Source organism: Peromyscus leucopus, chromosome 1 (assembly GCF_004664715.2).
Source record: "Peromyscus leucopus breed LL Stock chromosome 1, UCI_PerLeu_2.1, whole genome shotgun sequence".
Taxonomy (NCBI): domain Eukaryota; kingdom Metazoa; phylum Chordata; class Mammalia; order Rodentia; family Cricetidae; genus Peromyscus; species Peromyscus leucopus.
The window spans coordinates 188,113,565-188,135,472 of record NC_051063.1 but is presented as its reverse complement, the minus strand read 5'-3'; the positions used below and the strand labels follow the sequence as shown (position 1 = coordinate 188,135,472).

At 39.0% G+C, this 21,908-nt stretch overlaps 1 protein-coding gene and 1 pseudogene across 2 annotated transcripts in view; both read left to right on the top strand.

The window, feature by feature from the left end:
- LOC114688539 (zinc finger protein 54-like) overlaps positions 1-21,908 on the top strand; it is a 406,652-nt gene that overhangs the window by 203,879 nt on the left and 180,865 nt on the right. The gene's annotated exons all lie outside the window — the stretch shown is intronic.
- The window catches only part of LOC114688971, a 364,483-nt pseudogene that overhangs the window by 203,872 nt on the left and 138,703 nt on the right, over positions 1-21,908 (top strand).

Below are 21,908 nucleotides of genomic sequence, written 5' to 3'. Positions count from 1 at the left end.
GGGAAAGAGGAGTAAGGGCTAAGACATGCCATTCTCTAGACTCCACACAGCTGTTGTAATCAGTAACCAACAGCTGCTGTACTGACCTGCACTGACCTTACACTAGACCACTATTAGACTAGGAAAGAGAAAGGCTCACAGGGCCCACCCTTTACCTCTCAAATGTTGGCGATGGATGCATTGTAGAAGAATCACTGCCTTTTAGTCCTCTGCTGAACCCACCAGGCTCCAACACATAGCTCCAAACCCACAGTCTCACAGATGGCTCTGGTTACTCTCATGGAGTCACAAGGAAAATGAATGGAGATGAACACAATAGATTTGTTGGAATTGTGGACCAGGGTAGTAGACAGGTAGCACATGAGAATGGACAATATTTGAGGCACACACACACACACACACACACACACACACACACACACACACACTTTTATACACACATTCTGTGAGTGTGTGTGTGAGGGGGGGAGAGAGAGAAAGAACTAATAATAGAAATTTTTAAAATGAGCGCAGCACTGTTATTTCTGTTTGGTTATATCAGTACATCATTTAATATCAGGTTATACTAAGAGTCAGGAAGTCTTCCTTTTTGTTTCAAGTATTTATGTAGCTTTGCTGTTCTTCTTTGAAGTTCTGATAGAACCCTGTCAATCAAGTCACGGTGTCATTTGGGGGTTTGCGGGGAGGGTCATTTTATTAGTGCTTCAGTCTCATTGCTACTTCTGTTTACATATTTTTTCATGTTGTTTAAATTTCTATTTCATTTAGAGTTTCCAATTCAGTGGATTAGAGGTTTTCAATATCAGTAGAAATAAGATCCACTTTTTTATTCATGTCTATCAAGTAGTCTGTCATGACATGGTGTTAAAAAGTTATGTATAGTTTTCAAAATTATGCAAACCTTTAATCACAGCACTCAGGAGCCAGGGGCAAAGGGAAACTATGAAGTCACAGCCATCCTGGTCTGCAGAGTCAGTCTAGGACAACTGTTAATAAACAGAGAGTCCTTGTCTCAAAACAAAGAAAACTTCTCCACAAAGAATAGTTATCATCATACCAGAAGCACCATACAAGCTTCCAAATGTGGAAGACAATGACCAGTCTTATCCAGCTGTGATGCCTATGAACCACATCAGTGATCATCATGGTACAATAACCCTGAGGGCAGCAGTGGCAAGCATACCTTGGTGGTAACCAACAGCTCTCTAATTGGACTTAAGAAATTCTTAACAAAAGAGAAACCATGACTGGCCCTGGAAACCTGGATGACTGCTCAGTGCTGGTGATGTCATAAATCTTGGAGGAGAACCAACAACTACCACTTTACTAAACCAGCATAATCACTAACAAAAATCTAAACATTTTCCTTATACCCACAGATAAGCATAGTCTTCACCAGTTATTAAAAAACTTTTCTTTGCAACAGACAGAGAACACTACAAATAAACCACAACTAATCAAAATGCAGAGTTGTGGATGCCAGGCCCAATGAATACATATATAAAACACTCAAGGAAAATTTTTGAAGAAGTGAGTATAAAGTGTATATATGAATGACTTACAGCCTACTGTTCAGCTAATCCAACAATGTTTAGCTGTGAACAGAAAGTCCAAGAATCTAGTACTCATTCCATTAGGCTGGATGTCTCAACTGGTTGTCAGTATATGCTGGAACCCAAAAGAAATAGGCTCCAAAGCCAGTGAGGGAACAGATGTGCTAGCAAGGCTAGGGCAAGTAGACAAGGAGCAAAAACTTCATTGTTCCCTGTTGTTATATAGACTTCCAGCAGAAGGTATGGCCCAGATTAAAGTTGTATCCTCCAGGCTCATGATCCTTTTCAAGGCATGTGTCTTCCTACCTCCAGATATAGATTAAGGCATTTGTCTTCCTATCTCTAAGGTCTGGACTAATAATGGATTCACACACTTCAAACCAAACAAAAATAATCCCACAGGTGTGCCCTCCTTTTCTGGATTGTAGTTCATTGCACATATTGTAAATTAGACAAGCAAGAGTAGCCATCACAAGTCCACTCCTTGTCAACTTGACACACAATCACATCTTCTTATGTCATGATTAATTTCCCACTGAAAACATTAAATGGTCATAATAACAGCTAAACACAATGTAACTGTACCAAATAGAATCACAAATGCATTATGTATTTAACCATGTCATAATTACACCTAACATGATACAACCCACTCTTGTACAGCTGCAAACACATTTGAAATTTAGAATAGGTGTCAATGTCTCTTGTGGAACAGGACTTTAGTATCTCAAATTTAAATATGATAACCATCGGTATTCTCTTAGTTGACATTACATCACTTGGCAAAGAAATTGAAAGACGACAAATACCTGTACAAAAGCATACTTAGGAAAATACAATGGAAACACTAATGTCAACTGTAATTTTCCTCTCTGTTGCTGGTCACATGGCCTTAACAAGTGCTTATTAACTACCTTCCTCTACTACCCATTCTGTATTTTCTCCACCCTCAGCAGGTCTTGGCTCCTTTCCTGAAAAGTGACCCATTCCTTCATTCCAGATGTGTCTGTGCCCTTTGTCATCCTTGCTGGATTAGGCTGTTGTCGTTTCCCATTCACTTTAATCACAGGACATGGTAACACTTAGAGACACCCTAAAGGCTCTCCTGCACTGCAGACATACTCCCTCTAATCCACATTGTGGAGAGGCAATCCCGTTTTCTGGTAATGTGGAAAATCACCCCTCCTAACATGTTTATTCCTTTCTTAGCTTGTTGGTTTAAGGGCATTAGAATCCAAAAGTGACCAGGGGGTGTAGATGTAGCCAACTGTCTTATTAAGTAAGAAACACAGAACCAATGCAAAGAAGAAAGCCAAGAGGTCAGAGCTAAGAGCTAAAACCTTACCCATCCTCCTGCAGTGGTCCTACCCCTCCGAACCAGATCTACTTTCTGTGTTAATGTCTTTATATAGAGTTTCTGTTCTGCCTTCTCATTGGTTGTAAACCCAACCACATGACTGCGTCATCACAGCCTGTCTGTATAGACCTCCAGGTTTTCTATGATTGGTATTGAGATTAAAGGCATGTGTATCCAATACTGGCTGTATCCCTGAACACACAGAGACTTACCTAGCTCTGCCTACCAAGTGCTAGGATTACAAGTGTACGCCACCACTGCCCTGCTTTTCTATGGCTTGCTAATAGTTCTGACCCCTGGGCAACTTTATTTATTAACATACAAATAACATTTTAATACAAATAAAATATCACCATAAGGGGGAGTCTGATCTTCCAGTTCAATGGAATGGATGTTTCAGCTCCTGGCATGAATGTTCCCTGTCTGGAACCAAAACTTCTAAACCAACAGAACTTAACATTGAGGGAACAGGGTGTGAAAATTTCCTAGTGGGTCATTAGGGGTGATAGTTAGAGGAACTATTTCCTTTCCCTCCACTTCATTCCTGGGATACCTGAATCCTGCTTAAAGAAGAAACTATATAACATATTTGACACTGATTCAAAGCATATACTCGCTTCTGGAGAACCCTACCACACCTCAGGCTGCTGCCATCTAATTGGCCCTGAAACTGTTGTTTCAAAAAGCCATTCCTTCTTTCTATATGGCCAGCTGCTTCTGCATGGTGGGGAACATGGTAAGACCCGTGGATTCCATGATCGTGGGCCCACTGTTGCACTTCTCTGCTGTGAAGTGAGTTCCCTGGTCAGAAGCAATAACGTGTGGAATACCATGATGGTAGATGAGGCATTCTGTAAGTCCACAGGTGTTGATTTTGGCAGAAGCATCCCCTGCAGAAAAGTCAAATCCATAAACAGAATAAGTATCTACTCCAGTAAGGACAAAGCATTATCCTTTCCATGGAAGAAGTGGTCCAATGTAGTCAACCTGCCACCAGGTTGCTGGCTGGTCACTCAGGGGAATGGTGTCATATCTGGGGCTGAATGCTGGTCTGTGCTATGGGTGAACCTGACACTCAGGAGCAGCTGTAGCCAGGTCAGCCTTAATGAGTAGAAGTCCATGTTGCCAATCCCATGCCTAATGCCCATCTCTGCCACTATGGCCACTTTGTTCATGGGCCCATTGGGCAATGAGAGGAATGGATAGGGAAAGAGGCTGACTGTCCACAGAACAGGTCATCCTATGTACTTGGTTACTGAAATGATTTTGAGCTGAAGTGACCTTTTGATGAGTATTTACATGGGACACAAGTATCTTCACATCTTTTGTCCACTTGGAGAGATATATCCACATATTTTCCCAGATATCTTTCTCACCAATTTTTCCAGTTATGCTCTTTCCATTCCCTAGCCATCCAGCCAATCTATTGGCTACAACCCATGAGGCAATGAACAATCACACATTTGGCCATTTCTCCTTCCAAAAAAAACTGAATGTGTACTATACAAAGTCCTGCCCACTGTGAAGAATTCTTTTTATCTCTGTCTTTCAGGATTGTTCCAGGAAAGGGTTGCTGCAGCTGTCCATTTCTGGGTGGTGCCTGTATAATGTGCAGAGCCATCAGCAAATCAGGTCATAGTCTTCTCTTTCTCAGTCAACCATTCATAGGGCACACCCCATAAGGCTATAAGTGAGTGCTTGGCAGCAGACAGCATTGCAACAGGAGTAGACAAAACATTCATTTGGGCAACTCCTTCACGTAACTTACCTTCAGGACCTACTCAGGTCTGATTATGTATATATCACTTCCATCTGATAAAAGATTGCTGCTGTGCATGTCCTACTTTATGACTTGGTAGGTTAGATAACACCCAACTCATGATGGGCAGCTCAGGTCACACAGTAACTTAGTGGCCCATTGTCAAACATTTAGTTTCCACTAAGGTGCAATAGGAGGCCAAGAGCTATCTTTTTTTTTAACATATATTGATTCATGTGGATTTCACATCATGTATTCCATTCCCACTTATCTACCTTTCCCCAGCATCTGCCATCTTCCCTTGCAATTTCCTCACCCCAAACGAAACCTAATTTAAAAGAAAAACCAAAAACAAAAGAAAAATACAAATAGCACCAAAACAAAACAAAAACAAAAATATGCAAACAAAGGAAGAATCCTATCATGGAAGCTGAATTGTTGCCCTTTGAGACACGGGTTGCCCTTTAGTCTGTTCTTCTTTACTTGCAAGTGTTTATTACCATGAATCATTTGTCTGGCCAGAGGCCTCTGGTTTCTGTTACCCCACTAATAATGGGCTCACTGGAGCTTCTCTTGGATATCCTATTATCCTGTGTTATAGAGGTCCTGCTGTTTTGGATCTATAGGTTTGTCCCCTTCACATGCTCCAACAGTTCATAGATTTGGTGGATGTTGGGATGGACCAATTCATAGCCCTGGTTCTGTGCCTAGGTTGGTCAGCTTGCTAGCTTTCCCTCATTGTCACTACCCAGATGAGCTCTGCAGCAGTGCTTCAGCCAGCCCACCTAGTGCAGCCTACAAGAGCCAGTTCTCCTGCCCTCGGATCTAGGTACCCCTCACTCATATCACCAGGGCCAGCTCTACTGTGTTGTCCAGACAAGGTGAAGGGTCCTCTCTTCCAATTGCTGTAGGCAGCATATGAGGGGTGGTAGGGTAAACTCTTCTCTTCTCACATCCTCAGGGCTAGCTTACCTGCATCCATGACAATGGGGTCAGCTTTAGTGTGTTGGCCAGGCAGGGTGTAGGGCCCATTCTGTTTACATGGAGAAATAGCTCTTTGCAGTAGTTCTCTTTGTGCATGTACCCTGCTCAAGGTTCAGCCATTTTTTTACTGTCTGGGATCCCTCACCAACTTAGAGTTACATGCATGGGTCAATGTGACATTACTAGCCTAAGGAAACTACATGACTTATATTGTGTTTTGAGAATGGGTAGGCTCCTGAAAACGTAACTTATATTTGTCTAAGTTTGGCAGTGAGGCCGCAGCGAAGGTGTGCAGAGAGACGGCTATGTAGAGCTGGTGAAAGAGCTGCTGCCATGAAGGAAGAGCTATGTGAAGGAATTGTGGAAAGATCTGGGCAGTGAGTGAGTGTGTGTATGCTAGAATGTGAGTGTGTGTGCACAGAAGGAGCTGAGTAGAGAACATGAATGGCTAGGCAGGAGAGGGTGAGAGATATTCAGAGAGAAGGGAAAGCTGTATAAGTGTTGTGGGAAAATGTAGCTGTATGTAAAGGGATGTACCTGTGTGGAGACAGACATATTTTAAGAGAGAGATTTTTGAGAGGATTTCTTAAGTAGAAGAGAAAGTTATCAGAAATAGTGTGTGTTTTCCTATTATTTACCCCTCAGATAGAAAAAGTCTAGCCCTCAGATATGTAAGAATTTTTCCTAAGCTCTCTCTGCATTCATGGATTTTCTTGCATTACACTGGTAGTAGCTGGGGGCTGTCCTCCACCCCCACCCCCCGCCACTGCCACCATGCTACCAATAGTCCACGTGGTAGAGCAGTCTTCACAGCAACCCGAACATGTTGAAAAACATTCTCCTGTTCCAGGCCCCACACAAAGGAGCAGATTTCCTACTCACTTGGTATATGGGCCAAAGGAACACATCCAAGTGAGGAATGTTCTGTCTCCAAGTCCAAATAGGCCCGCTAATGGTTGTACCTTTTTCTTGGTGGTGGGAGGAGGACCGGGGGAAATAACCTATGTTCCACTTTGAAGGAATATCTCAGCATGCTCCACACCACTGGACTCCTAAGAGTTTCACTGAGGCAGAAGGCCCTTGAATTTTGGTTGGATTCATTCCCCATATTCTTTTGCACATATGTGTTACCAATGAATTCAAAGTGGTTGCTCCCTCCTGCTCACTTGGTCCAATCAGCATAATGTCACCAATGTAGTGCACCAGTGTGAAATTTTGTGGAAGACACAGATATTGAGATTCCATCTAAATTAGTTGTGACACAGGGCTGGAGGGTTAATATGTCCTTGATGTAAAATTGTAAGGGCATAATGCTGGCCTTGTGAACTGAAATCAAACTACTTCTAGTGGTTTTTATGGAGAGATAATGAGAAAAAGGGCATTTGCTACATCAATAGCTGCATCCCATGTACCAGGAGATGTGTTTTCTCAGGAAGGTACACCACATCTGGTACAGCAGCTACAGTTGGAGTCACTACCTCATTGAATTCTCAAGAGTCAGCTGTCATTCCCCATCATCCATCTGTCTTCTGCACTGGCCAGATAGAAGAATTAAGGAGATGCGTTGGGAACCACCATCCTTGCATCTTTCAAGTCCTTGGCGGTAGCACTAATTTCTGAAATTGCTCCAGGGGTGTGATACTGGTTTTGATTCACTATTGTCTTTGGCAGAGGCAGCTCTAAGGCTTCCATTTATCCTTTCCAACTATAGTAGCTCTTTCTCCACAGGTCAGGGAACCAATGTGAGAATTCTGCTCATTTGTAAGTATGTCTATCACAATTGTCCATTCTGGAACTGGGGAAATAACTACAGGAGAGTTCAGGGACCCCCGTACCTACTGTGATTTGGACTTCAGCCAAAATGCCATTAATCACCTCACCTCCATTAGCTCCTACTTTACCTGGAGGGCCACAATGTTTCTTGGGATTTCCTGGAACAAGCGTCAATTCTGAACCAGTATATAACACACCCCAGAAAGTAGGATTGTTTCCATTATCCCAGTGTACTCTATCTTATGAAAGACCTTAGGTCTCTGTGGGGGAAGGACTGGAGAAAGGCTAATAGTAAAATCTTCAGGTATTTTTGAAGGTTCTTTAGGGAAACCCACCTGTCCCTTTTAAGGGGTTCTGGGTTTGCAATCTGGTCTGGAATATATTCACTGGACTAGATTGCCTTTTGCTACAATCCAGTGTAGTTTCTCTTTGATTCATTTAAGAATTTTTCTGCTTATGGGGATCAAACAAAAATTCAGTAAGCTTCTTCTCTGTTTTCTGCCTGGAAACGCCATGATGGGTCCTATGGTACCATAGATCCTTAAGAGTCATGCCACCATAAAATTCACTTGCTTGTGCAGAGTATTACATTGAGGCCACTATAAACATGGTTTGGTCTATGTTGCCCATTATGATAAATACTATTACCTTTCCTGTGGTGATTGATTCAGCACTGTCACCTGGCCCCTGATACCTCAGGGCCTGACTAAAGCCAGTGCATTCGATTCATCCAGGAAAGCAGCAGTATCTCTAAACCCCAGGTCTGATATAAGGACAAGGGAGAAAAAAAATCACTTCAAGCAGACCCCAGCAGCTGACCAGCAGGTGAGAGACCTGTGAGAAGGCTGCACCACCACTGCAGCCACCCACTGGACTCTGATTCCCCAAGACCCAGTACTGCCCAAATTCCAAATTCACCTACTCCCGCATCCTCCCCACATACAGCCCTCTCTGGCAACATCAGCAGGCCCTACAGGCACAAGCAGCATCCACACCATTCTCATGAACTGGTGAGTGACTGGTCTCCCAGCTGAGCTACCCAACCCCCAGTCCCTAAGCAGGGCACATCCCACACCCCTCTCCCTCCCATCTCAGCCTCAGCAAGGCAGCTGGGCTCCAGCCCCAACTCTGGTGGAACCCCACTGTGTGGTGCAGACCACAGCAGCCAGCCAGCAGTTGAGACACCTGTTGGCCTGCCACACCACCCTAGCTGCCACTGACTGGACTCTGTACCCACAAGACCCACTCACTGCCCAAACCCACCCACCACATCGTTCTCCCTTTAGTCAATGTTTTTGGTGTAAAATATTTTAATGTGTGTTCCTTTTGTTTACATTGCACTTATTTAACTCTGTGAAGCTGTGTTACTGTGCCTGTGTAAAACACCTGATGGCTTAATAAAGAACTGGCCAATAGCAAGGTAGGAGAAAGGATAGGTGGGGCTGGCAGGCAGAGAGTATGTATAGAAGAAGAAAACTAGGTGGAGAGGGCTAGGTTCTAGCAGCCAGAGAAGGAGGAGGACTCCAGGGGTCAACCACCCAGATACTCTCAGTCAGCCATGGAGTAAGAAACAAAGAAAGGTATACAGGAATAGAAAAAGAAAAGCCCAGAGGCAAAACGAAGTTGGGATAATTTAAGTAAGGAAGGCTGGCTAGAAACTAAGCCAAGCTATGCCTGTGTATTCATAATTAAAAATAAACTTCTGTGTGTCATTTATTTGAGACCTGGGTGGCCAGCCCCCCACCCCAGCCCCGCCAAGAAAGAGTAAAATACTAACAACAACATTATCTGCTTTACTTCAGTTACTTTTACATTTACAGTAATTTTCTTTTATACAGTAAGTATCTAAAGCCAAGTGGCTTAGTGGAAATACTAATGGGCTTTCATCAGAAGCCTTAGTATCCACAGCCAACCATGCCCTGCAACATCAGCAGTCCCTCTAGGCACAAGCACCACCAATACCAATTGGAAGAACAGAGCCCAGCAGTTGACAATCAGATGAGAGACCTGCGGGCATGACACACCACCACTGCTGCTACCCACTGGACTCTGTTCCCACAAGGTGCACTCCACCAGCCAACCACACTTACCCCAGCATCCCACCCATGGACAGCTCTCTCCGGCAATTTCAGCAAAACCTATAGACACAAGCGCCACCCACACCAATTGGAAGAACAGATGGGTAAATGCCTGTGTGAGAATACATTCAACAAAATAACCACCACCAGAACCCAGTGGTCCTACAACAGCAAGACCTGAACACCCTAATGTAGATGAAGCAGAAGAAAACAATGTTAAAATAACTTTATTAAGATGATAGAGGCCCTTAAAGAGGAAGTAAAAATTCCCCTAAAGAAATTGAGGAAATGACAAACAAAAAAAAATAGAAGAAAGCAATAAATCCCTTAAAGAAAGCCAAGAAAAAACAATAAAACAGGTGAAGGAAATATTTCAATACTTGAAAATTGAAATAGAGGCAAGAAAGAAACCACAAACCGAGGGAATGCTGGAAATTGAAAATCTGGATAAGTGAACAGGAACTACAGATGCAAGCATCTCCAGCAGAATACAAGAGATGGAAGACAGAAACTCAAGCACTGAAGATAGAATAGAGGAAATAGATTCGTCCCTCACAGAAAATGTTAAATCCAAATAATCCTTAACATGAAAAATCCAGGAAACATGCCGGGCGGTGGTGGCGCACGCCTTTAATCCCAGCACTCGGGAGGCAGAGCCAGGCGGATCTCTGTGAGTTCGAGGCCAGCCTGGTCTCCAAAGTGAGTTCCAGGAAAGGCGCAAAGCTACACAGAGAAACCCTGTCTCGAAAAACCAAAAAAAAAAAAGAAAAATCCAGGAAACATGCGACACCATGTAAAGATCAAACATAAGAATAACAGCAATAGAAGGAGAAAAATACCATCTCAAAGGCACAGGAAATATATTCAACAAAATCATAGAAGAAACTTTTGCCAGCCTAAAAAAGGACACCCCTATGAAGGTACAAGAAGCTTACACCACACAAAATAGACTGGACCAAAAAAAAAAAGTTCCCTTGCCACATAATAATCAAAATGCCAAACATACAGAATAAAGAAAGGATATTAAGAGCTACAAAGGAAAGAGGTCAAGTAATATATAAAGGCAGACCTATCAGAATTCCATCCAACTTCTCAATAGAGACCCTGAAAGTCAGAAAGTCCTGGACGGATGTTTTGCAGACACTAAGAGACCATAGATGCCAGCCCAGACTCCTAAACTGAGCAAAAATTTCAATCATCGTTGAAAGAGAAAACAATATATTCCAAGACAAAACCAGATTTATACAATACCTTTCCACAAATCCAGCCCTACAGAGCACTAGAAGGAAAACTCAAACCAAAGGAAGTTAGCTGCACCCACAAAAACAAAGGCAATAGATAATCTCACACCAGCAAATCCCAAAGAAGGGAAACACACACACTCTACCACCACCACCGACAGGGCGGCCTGGGAAAGCCACCAGTAGCAGGACAGCAGCGGGAACCGCAGCCCAGGGGCCCTGGAACCTCCCAGGTCAGAGGAGCTGCAGGGCTGGGACATGGGAGGGGAGGGACCGGGGGTGCGAGCAGTTTCTCTGCTGTTCTTGAGAAAGCCGACTCCGAAATGCTGCTGTGGATGTCTTCCCTTGTTGATAGATTTTTATGTCACGTGAACTGGACTATACCTGATTTTTTTTTTATTTTTTTAAATGATTCTCTGGTTCACGTGTGTGTGTGTGTGTGTGTGTGTGTGTGTGTGTGTGTGTATTGCTATATGTATATGTGTATATATATTGCTATGTGTATATATTGCTATATGTATAATATATTGGTTTTTCAAGACAGGGTTTCTCTTCATAGCCTTGGTGGACCAGAAACTCACTGGGTAGATCAGGCTGGCCTCAAACTCACAGAGATCTGCTTGCCTCTGTGTCTAGAGTGCTGAGATGAAAGGCATGAACTAACACCAAAATATTCTTATAAAATAATCTAATAGAATATTTTAATTCATCTGGTGATACTTGCAAACATGGTTGGTTCTCTTTGCTTTGGTGAAAAGAACAAAGTTCTTGAAGTTTACATTCATCCACGCTAACTTTCATGTTATAAGTGGTACCTGAAGATTCAGCATAACTGGAGAACTTTTGGATATTAGTCAGGAAAGGAAGTGTAAGGTTTTTTTTTTTTTCAGAGGAAGGGCATGTTGCTAACACAAAGTCACACCAGGCAACAACACTCAGAGATTTATTGGAGACACAGAACAGTGGCTGCCACTGTAAGGAAAGAGAGAGATCGGAGGCCTGAGTGGAGGGTCGGGCTTTTATAGCTTCTTTGTAGCCTGTGCAGTGACCTAGTGGAAAAGTACAATGGGGATGAAAGTATTGTTTGATGATGAAGGCTGAAACATTGGCCATTAACAGGGACTCGGGTGGGACTTTGAGTCATTAACTCCAAGACTCTTGAGTTTCTGTGCAGACCGGAGACAGGGTAATTTTCCAATGGCCTATTACCCTGGAGGAATTGAAACTAACATTCTGGTGACACACACCTTTAATCCCTTTTGTAGCTACTGTGGAGTAGAATAGCAGTGAACATGGATGAGCAAGTATCTGTGGAGTAGGATGTTGAGTCTTTTGAGAATATGCCAAGAAGTGTAACAGCTGAGTCATGTGTTAGATTTATTTAACTTGAGGATTAATTTATTTGATTGAGGATTCTCCATATTGGTTTCCAGAGAGGCTAGATTTTTTTGTTCATGGCGTTTTTATTTTCTAAGGTTTTGTTTTTGATGTTGCTGCTGGGTGAATTATTGGGAGTATTCCTCTCCTTCTCTGTGAGAATTAGTGGTTTGCTGACTTGCTCTTGGGTGATTACTTCCTAGTTCTCTTGTATTTCTCTATTCCTCACATGAAATTTATTGTTTCCCATGTTCTCATGAATGATTCCTCTGACTCTCCTATATATGTTTTGCCTCTAATTTATTATCTGCCATGCTTTTTTAATGAAATGAATTGTGTTAATTGGTGACTATCTTGAAATGCATTTATGTTTCCATCAATTTTAAGAAAGTAATTTTCTTTGTGCAACAATATTGTTGAAAGTGATTTTTTCTTTGAGTTTCAAATGTCTTTTCATGCTCTCCTGAATTTCAGATCATTGAGCAGACACCTAGTCATATTCTTTTATTTGGGTCTTTTTGTGTGGTTTGACACTGTTCTTTACCACCTTTCAGTATTAATTTTTACTTTTCTTTTTTACACCTTGATTTGAAAGGACAGCAAGGCATCTATTCATTTTTCCTGAAAGAAAAAATCAAAGAGGAGAAAAAAATTGCTGATTCTCCAATAAGAATGTCCCAGGTTACAGAGTGAGTTCCAGGAAAGGTGCAAAGCTACACAGAGAAACCCTGTCTCGAAAAACCAAAAAAAAAAAAAAAAAAAAAAAAAGCCCCAGGTCAGTGGTCATGTCCCTTAATTTTCTAGAATTCTTATATTTTGAGGCATTGGAAGCCTTTAGTTTCCTGCTCCTGGTAAATTTTTTAAACTTTAAAAAAAATATTGCTAGCAAATAACAGCAAAAGAAAAACATGCATTGAAGTTAGACCCAAAGACTATACAACTCAATGTATTTTTATGCATTTAGAGTAGTAATTGAGAACCAAAGTTCTAGAACATCACAGTTGATTTTATGTTTTCATAATTGACTATATATATATATATATATTCTTCCACATAATATTTTTATTGATTACCTGGGAGTTTCACTTCATGCAACCCGATCACAATCCCTTTGGAGTCCTTCCATGTCTGCCCACCTTTTGTGGCCCCTCCTCAAAAAAGAAATTTAAAAAAGAAAGTCTACTTTGTATTATCTATATACTTTCTAAGTGGCTTGTGCCTTAAATATTTTGATATTCTTATCCACCCTGGAAAAGAAAAAAAAATATGACTGAATTAGAACTAGAAAAGCAGTTATCTATATATGCATTTTCATAACAGGTGTTTATTACCTACATTAAGTCCAACCTCAACTCCTGATATTTAACCTTTATTGTTCTCTTTTCTCCATGTTCTACTGTGCCCACATATACATCAAATCCCTATACATATATTAATGGCTGGATTCTACATATGAGGAAAAATGTGGTTTCTTTCTGTCTCAGAATTTATGACCTCACTTAATATTGCACATTCTAAGTCCAAACATTCTTCTGCAGATCTTTATATTTTCTATTAAGTTCAATAGCATTCTATTTTATATATAAGCCATTTTCATTATCCATTCATCTATTGATAGATAATGAGGTTGATTCCAACTTATTGCTATGGTAAATACAGCAGCATTAACCATAGAGTATAAATACCTCCATAGTGGGGTAAGGAGTTCAATGTATATATGCCCAGGAGTGAAAGAGGTGGGTCATACTTGGTATTATCTTTATTTTTTAACCTATCTCCAAGCTGTTTGCCACAATGGCTGCATTAATTCACAGCCACAATGAAGCAATTATCTACTTATACTTTATCAATAAAAATTCATGAGTCAGATAGCAGGGTAAGAACCTGAATGATCAGAGAAGGAGGAAAAGCCCCCAGTGACCTCCTATCTCTTCTGTTTCTCAATCCAAAAGGCTGTGATCCTCTCTCAGCCTTTTTACTTTCTCTCTCCTTTCTGTCCTCAGTCCTTCAAGACCTCAATGACTAATTTTGGTCAGCTAGTGGCTAGCTCTGCTCTCTGACTCAAAGCAAATTTAATTGTCAGAATGTGATCAAAATATCACACATTTCTCCCTTTTTGTCTAACAAAAAGGGAAGTCTTTAACCAATCTAGTAAAATTATATATAATAAGACTATATAACTATATAACTATATATATGTAATAATTATAATAATAAAGTACAGTCCACTTGTATTTGGCAAATTTAGAGAAAATGCTTCATTATCTGCCCTATCTAGGTGACTCCAAAGTTTTGTATCTCATTTTCTCTTCTAACTTGTATTATCAGCCCCAAACTATCCATTTATGTCTCTCCATCTTATACACTTTTCACCTCTTTTGTGAGTTTTTTCTGAATTTGGTAACAAGGAAAACTATAACTATCTACTCTTTAACTCCAATCAGAGACCTGAAAGAATATATTACCTGAGTAACCAGGAAATGCAGAGCAGACAACTTCCAAAACTAAGAAATGACAGAAACAGCTGGCTGCCTGGACAGTCACCCAAGGTTGCTCTCTAACACTGGGGCATCCATCTTCAACCTACAGTCCTAGAATATCTGACAGAGTTTTCTGTGAAGCAGGAATTTCGAAGGACTGTCTCATCTTGTCTTGGCAAAGTTCTGCAGTCTTTTCCTTTTGTGTTCTGTTTGTCCAATTTGGGCACCATACTGTTAGCAGTCAAGGCAAGGGCAGCTTCTTAACCAGGGGCCAACTTTTGCCACACAGTAAACTCCATATGGAGTTTCTTCAATGCCCATCATCTTCTCTGAAGTAGATTGGTGCTGCCAGGAGTGGACTTGTTTCATTGTTATAAAAAAAACCCTTGTTATTAAAACATCTTAAATGCAATATTCTGTAGATCACTGAAGTGTTTTGAAAACTACCTGTCTATCTAAAATACATCTCTGTTTGACCTTGAAAACATACCTAACATGACAACAAGTTTGATTGTAATAGGTGACTAATTAGTAACCTGTATTCTGTTGTTATACTGAATAGTTTGTAATAATAACTTTCAAGGACTAGAAATTTACATTACATTGATAAATGAGTTGCATAGGTACAATACCTTAAACAAGAGTAGAAACATATGTACAGTATGTTCTAACAAAAATAACCTTAAATTTGTATCAATATACAAAAATCCATACCAATATAAAATATTTAAGACTAGTAGATCTTTTTTTGTTTGTTTAAAAGTAGATATATTAACCTACCCTTTTATCCTACCATTTCTATTCTTTTCTAAATGAGATCCCTGAATCTAATTTCTTTTGGTAGCCTATTATTATTATTATTATTATTATTATTATTATTATTATAGATTTATTTATTATGTGTACAGTGTTCTGACTGCAGGCCAGAAGAGGGCACCAGATCTCATTACAGATGATTGTGAGCCACCATGTGGTTGCTGGGAATTGAACTCAGAAACTCAGGAAGAGCAGCCAGTGCTCTTAACCTCTGAGCCACCTCCCAAGCCCTTGATAGCCTTTTTTTTTAAAACCATTATCAGTAACAAATTGTAACCAAGCCCCCAAACAATGATAAATATCCATAATCCATTGAATGAACAAAAAACATCCATAGCACCTTTTGGAAATGTGGATGTCACATTTTCTAGATTTTTTTTCTTTTCTTTTTTTTATTTATTTAACTCTATTTTATAAAATCAAAGAATTATGAGGTTAGTGGCAATAGAATAGTCCCTTAATTTTGTGTTTCTGTCCCATATCAGGTGGCTCTTTGGACATGAGACAAAGATTTTGGATTTTTCTTTAACAAGCATGTTTGTGTTTAGAGAAGGAGAGAGCCATGTACCAACTCCAAAGCCAGATTTAATTTTTTATTTAACTAGAACTACAAAAAGACCATTTACCTTATATGTCTGAGGAGAACAGTAGAAACACATATTTGGGAAAATTTATTAAATTTTATCTATTGGAAATGTTATATACCAATAGGTCAATTTATTCCTTTTGGGGGCGGACTTTTTTCTGTATGATTTGTCCTTTTTTTAGATGTCTCATTTGTTCACAGGTCTTTAGATTTCTTAGCTGGATGCCTTCATTTTTCTGGAGAGACAAGAACAAAACCCTGTCCTAACCCTAACTTTGTGGAGTTTCCTTTTTGGCAGGTTGTATCTGATCAACTGAAAGGAATTTATTAGTTGTATTTGTTAGTTTAGACTGGATGGTTACCCTGTTTGGCTAACATCTCTTCTAGTCAAGAGGTCTCTCTTTTTTGAATTTAATCTCTATCAATGTTGATAATATCCATAGATTTTCTTTTCCTGTAGAAATAAAAGCAAAACCTTTTTCCCAGTGTAACTTATATCCTGGATTCCATTCTAAAGTCAACATATTTTTAAAGTATATAGGCTGATTTAACTCAGAATTTTTTTTATTATCCAATGTCTTTTTGCAGCTAGTGTTCCTTTTTCATTAACATTTAAAACATTTAAAGTTAAGAAAGCATTGTCCAATCTCTGGGGGTCTTTATTACTCATTTTTGTTTATTAAGCTTATCTTTTTTAGTGTGGTTAGATCTTTCTACAACTGTTTGTCCTTTAGGAGTGTGTGGTATACCTATAATATGCTTTATGTTGTAATATGCAAAACATGGTTTTATTTTACAAGAGACATATGCTGAAACATTGTCAGTCTTTATTTGTACAGGTATATCCAAGATGTTAATAACTTCTAACAAATGTTTAATAAATGTATAGCCTTTTCAGAACTCAAAGCAGTTGTCCATTGAAATTCTGAATATGCATCTATGGCATGGTGCGCATATTTTAATTTCCCAATTGTGTAAAATTAACCTCATTCATTTGTCAAATTTTTTGAGTACACTTTGTGTTGCTTCTTTTGGGTAGTGGAATTTGGTTATACAAAGAACAAGTAGGACATTTTCTTATAATTTCCTTGGTTTGGTGCCAAGTAATAAAAAAATCTTTTTTAAAGTCTTGTTATTACCATGGTATTTTTATGAAATTTTGAGGCTTTACCATATTATTTTTTAGCAATGGCTGATAAATTTTATAATTACCTTTTTTTATAGAGTCTGGTAGACTCATATGGGATCTGATATGTGCTATATACAAAGGATGATTTTCCTTTTTTATTATTTTTTCTAATTGAATAAATAATAAAGTGAGTTGTGAATCATCTGGAATAAGTTCAGCAGTTTTAATTTGGAAAACAACTCTTTCTGCATATTGAGAGTCAGTAACTAAATTAAGAGATTCTGGAAAATCAAAAAATACCATGAGAACAGTATATAATTCTGACTTTTGAACAGAATCATAAGGGCTTTGAGCTATTTTATTTAATGTTTTTGACTTATAACCTTCCTTTTCTGATTTTTTGTATCAGTATAGAATGTAGGGGCTCCAGAAATTGGTGTTCCCTGTACAAGGTAAGAAAGGATCCAATTATTTTTTTATAAACTGAAATCTCTTGCTTTGGAGATATTTGTTGTTAATTTTTCCCAAAAAAATTATTGCAAGCTCTTTGACAATTTTCATTTTCTGTCCATAATGAGAAAATTTTGGCAATTAGAAAAAGGTATCACAATTTCTGTTAGATGTATTCCTGTTAATTGGTGAGGTCCTACTTTTCTTTTAGAATCAGTTTAAAAACCATTTTTACATAGGTCTTTAATTTATTTTACTCTTTCTGTAGTATAACTATCCACGCTAAGATATTATCTTTTTCTGCATTAGAATTCCTGTAGGAGGATGCATAGAAGGTATAATAGCCCTGAATACAATCAAGCTGCAGATCCAAATGGTTCTTATGTGCATTCTGTAATTTTTTTTTTTTTACCAAAGTCAATTATCTCTTTGTCTCAGCTGATAATTTCTTTGGACTGTTTAAGTTCTTATCACCTTGTAAGATTTGAAATAAATTACTTGGTTTTTGAGTTGTCAATCCAATTGTGGACTTCAACTAGTTAATATCTCCTAGCAATTTTTGAAAATCATTAAGAGTTCATAATTGATCTCTCTTGATTTGGATTTTTCTGTGGTTGAATTATTTGTAAACCTATCTTATATCCTAGATAATTCATAGAGTCTCTTCTTTGTATTTTTAGGAACAATTTGTAATCCACAACAATGCAAATTTTTCTTTATTTCTTCAAACATTTTTTTCTAAAGTAGCTATATCTGAATCAGCTAGTAAGATATTTTCTATATAATGGTAAATTTGATAGAGAAAACTGATTATGAATCATTTCCAATGCCTTCTGTACAAAGGCATTTCAGCAATGTAAGGCTGTTCAGTATTCTTTGTGAAAGCATTTTCCATTGATATCTTTTAACAAGCTTGAAATTATTATAAGTAGGCACTGTGAAGCCAACTTTTTCCATATCCTGTTCTTTTAAATGTATAGTAAAAGAGCATTCTTTTAAATCAATCATTATAATAGACCATCCTTTAGGTAACTGAGAAGGTAAGGGAATTACAGGCTGTAAGAAGCCCATTGGTTGAACCACCTTATTAATAGCTCTTAGATCTGGTATCATTTTTCATTTTTCAGATTTTTTAATAACAAGTATAGGAAACTTTCAGGTACTGCTTGATTCTTCAATATGTTGAGCATTTAACTGTTCTTGTACCCCTTGTTCAAATGCCTGTAATTTTTTTGATGTCAAAGGCCATTGATCCACCCAGTCAGGTTTGTCAGTTAGCCATTTTAAAGGTATGGCAGTTGTTACCTTTGAAACATCAGCAAATGTTGTGTTCTTTTATGTACAACCTGAATAGTCAGTGACTCTTCTTTATAATACCTTGTAATATTTTTCTTAGAAACATACATTAGTTTATTTTTTCTGAGATTGGAGGAATGTTAATCTGGGTATTTTATGGCTGTAACAAATCACACACCTATAAATTTATTGCTATATTAGCCATATATCTATATCTATATCTATATAATCTATATCTATATCTATATCTATATCTATATCTAATCTATATCTCCTTTTGGTCCTATACATTTGACACATCTTGCATTTTGTTTTACCTGAAATGAAAAGTTGAACATTTTCCTCCTGAAGAGGTCAACTTAGATGCCATGATTTTGGTGTATTTATTGAAACTTGTGCCCCCATGTCTACCAAACCCTCAATTATTATGCCATTTATTCATATATTTAACTTTGGTCTTTGATTATTTATAGAAGTTTGCCAAAATATTTGCTTTATGGCTTTTCCTGAATTTTTTTTTCTTCTAAAGTTTTCTGTCATGCAGAGCAGCGTGGTTTTCCATAACAGGTGTTAAGTCTTCTCATTGCTCTATGGAGGTGTTTACCCAATGCTGATAGGGAATGACTGAGCACAATTTGATACAGAGTCCTGTGAGAAGCCTTCTATGGTGTTTCCTGATGGCAATGGGTTACTTCGCATGTCCCATATTGGTCTATATTCATTAGTCCAATGTTGGCCTTTCCAACACCTTCTGCATATCCCAGAAGGCTGGGGCCTCCTGTTTAGATTTTCTATAGAATAAACATTGTCCCTACGAATTCCTTGCTTACTATCCCTTTTCAGATGACCTGGTTTACTACAATTAAAATATCTAACCTTTTGATTTTCTTAAAATTTTTAGAAGTCATTTCTCCTATCCAAGTATCATCATAAGTGTGAGATCCAATATCACCTGTATTTCTAACCACTGATCCATGGGTGTTGATCTTGCCTTTAAAGACCTGGTCATCCTTTCACATTCTGAATTAGCATTTTTAAAAGCCAAAGATTCAATTACTATTCATCTAACTTCTGGATGTGATATCACTCTATTTACAACTGAAGTCAATTTTTGTAAAAAAAAAAAAAATCAGTGAAGGCTTTTTTGGAACTTGTATCATTTTAGTAAATGGCTCAGTCCACTTCCCTGATTCTTCATTCTTATCCCAAGCATTCAAAGCTGCTGTGTGACATTGGGCCAAAGAGTGATCATCAAATGTAACCTCCTTTTCCACATCAGCATAATGGCCCTCACCGAGCATTTGATCTTGGGAAACCTCATAACCTCTAACCCTACCTCATTGTTTGATAACCCAATCTTTGTCTCTCCACCAGGCTCTCCACTATAATTGAGGGCCAGCATCTAACACTGTTGTAACTAAATCTTTACAGTCTTATGGAATAATTCTGTACTGAGTGGCCTATGAATTTAACATCTGCTTCACTGAAGGTGAGTACATACCTTATGAAAATATTCAATTGCTTCAAATTTAACATTTCTATAGGATCTTATTTAACTTATGAATAGCCTTGGGGATGCCTATCATGTGGTGGTCATTCCTAAATGGTAATTGGATAAAATACAATTGGTTTTCTAATTACCTTGGGCTAATCCTCCTCAGTTTTATAATGCCATGGTGTGGTAACTTCTGCTCTAAACTCCTCTGTCTCTGTTTGAATATTTTTCTTACTTCCATTAGTCTGTCCACTTAAGGATTTTATCTTATCAGTTAAAATTTGATATTTGGCACTGCTATCAACAAACATTTTTAGGGATAAAACAAGAAATTGCAAAATGATAATTGATATTTTGTGAATGCCAGCTTAGTTGATTACCCCTTCATTTAATTGTTTCAAACTATCCATAGTGGAACTATACAGAGACCAAACTTGGTGTATAATAATATTTCCCATTTTTAATGTTGGGAAAAAACTTGTTTTTAACTAATTACCCCCTCTAAGAATTCCCAGTTGTCTCACCAAATATGCTGCTGATGACAAGAAAGTGTGAGGCTGGCTGTCACTAAGTAGCACAGTTGAGCAGAGAAGACAGATGGTGCACATACTGGCTGAGGGCACCTGCAGCTGCTCACATGTAGCTGTGGGCAGAGAGTGTGTGACACTTGCAACAACAATAGAACCCAGGTGGTTGTTGAGTCCACTACCCTAGTGTGGCAGCAGCTGTAGGAGGGGGTCCAGGGAAAGCCCACAACCCACAAGGAGAAGGGCCCAGCCATCTGAAAAGTGCACATGGGTACATGCAAAAGAAGCCCTTGTGGCAGGTGAGTGCTTCCAGAATGCAGAGCTGTTGGTCATGGGTGGGTAACACTGGCATTTGGAGCACAGGCACCCATGGAGTTTGGGGCTGTGGGTTTAGGAAGCTATGGGAAACTTTTGTAGAGAGAAAAGTGACAGACTCACTCAGAGGGCTTAGAGCAGAAAAAGAAAAGTCAGCCAGCAGCTCAGTGGCTCCAGTGGTAGAGGCTCAGACCACTGATCTGGTGGCTACAAAGCCAGAAGAGAGTGGTTATCTGTGATTTTGTTCCTCATGTTGGACACCAGGTGAAACATTTATCCAATTATTCTTTTTTTTTTTTTTTCCGAGACAGGGTTTCTCTGTGTAGCTTTGCGCCTTTCCTGGAACTCACTTGGTAGTCCAGGCTGGCCTCAAACTCACAGAGATTATTAATTATTAATTATTAATTATTATTAATTATTCTTTATCAATAAAAAAATCTGGAGTCAGATACAAGGGTAAGAACCTGAATGATCAGAAAAGTTGGTGAAGCCACCAGTGACCTTGTCTCTCTTCCATTCCTCAATCCAAATGGCTGAGATTCTTCCTCAACCCTGCATGCACATTGGAGAAGAACCTTGCCAATCTAAAGACTGTGAGAATTCTTTAAATTTGTGTTCCAACATTACTCAAGATCACTCTACACTGCAAAGAAAGACCACAGGAATGAAGGATATGGTGACTATTTCAGCTC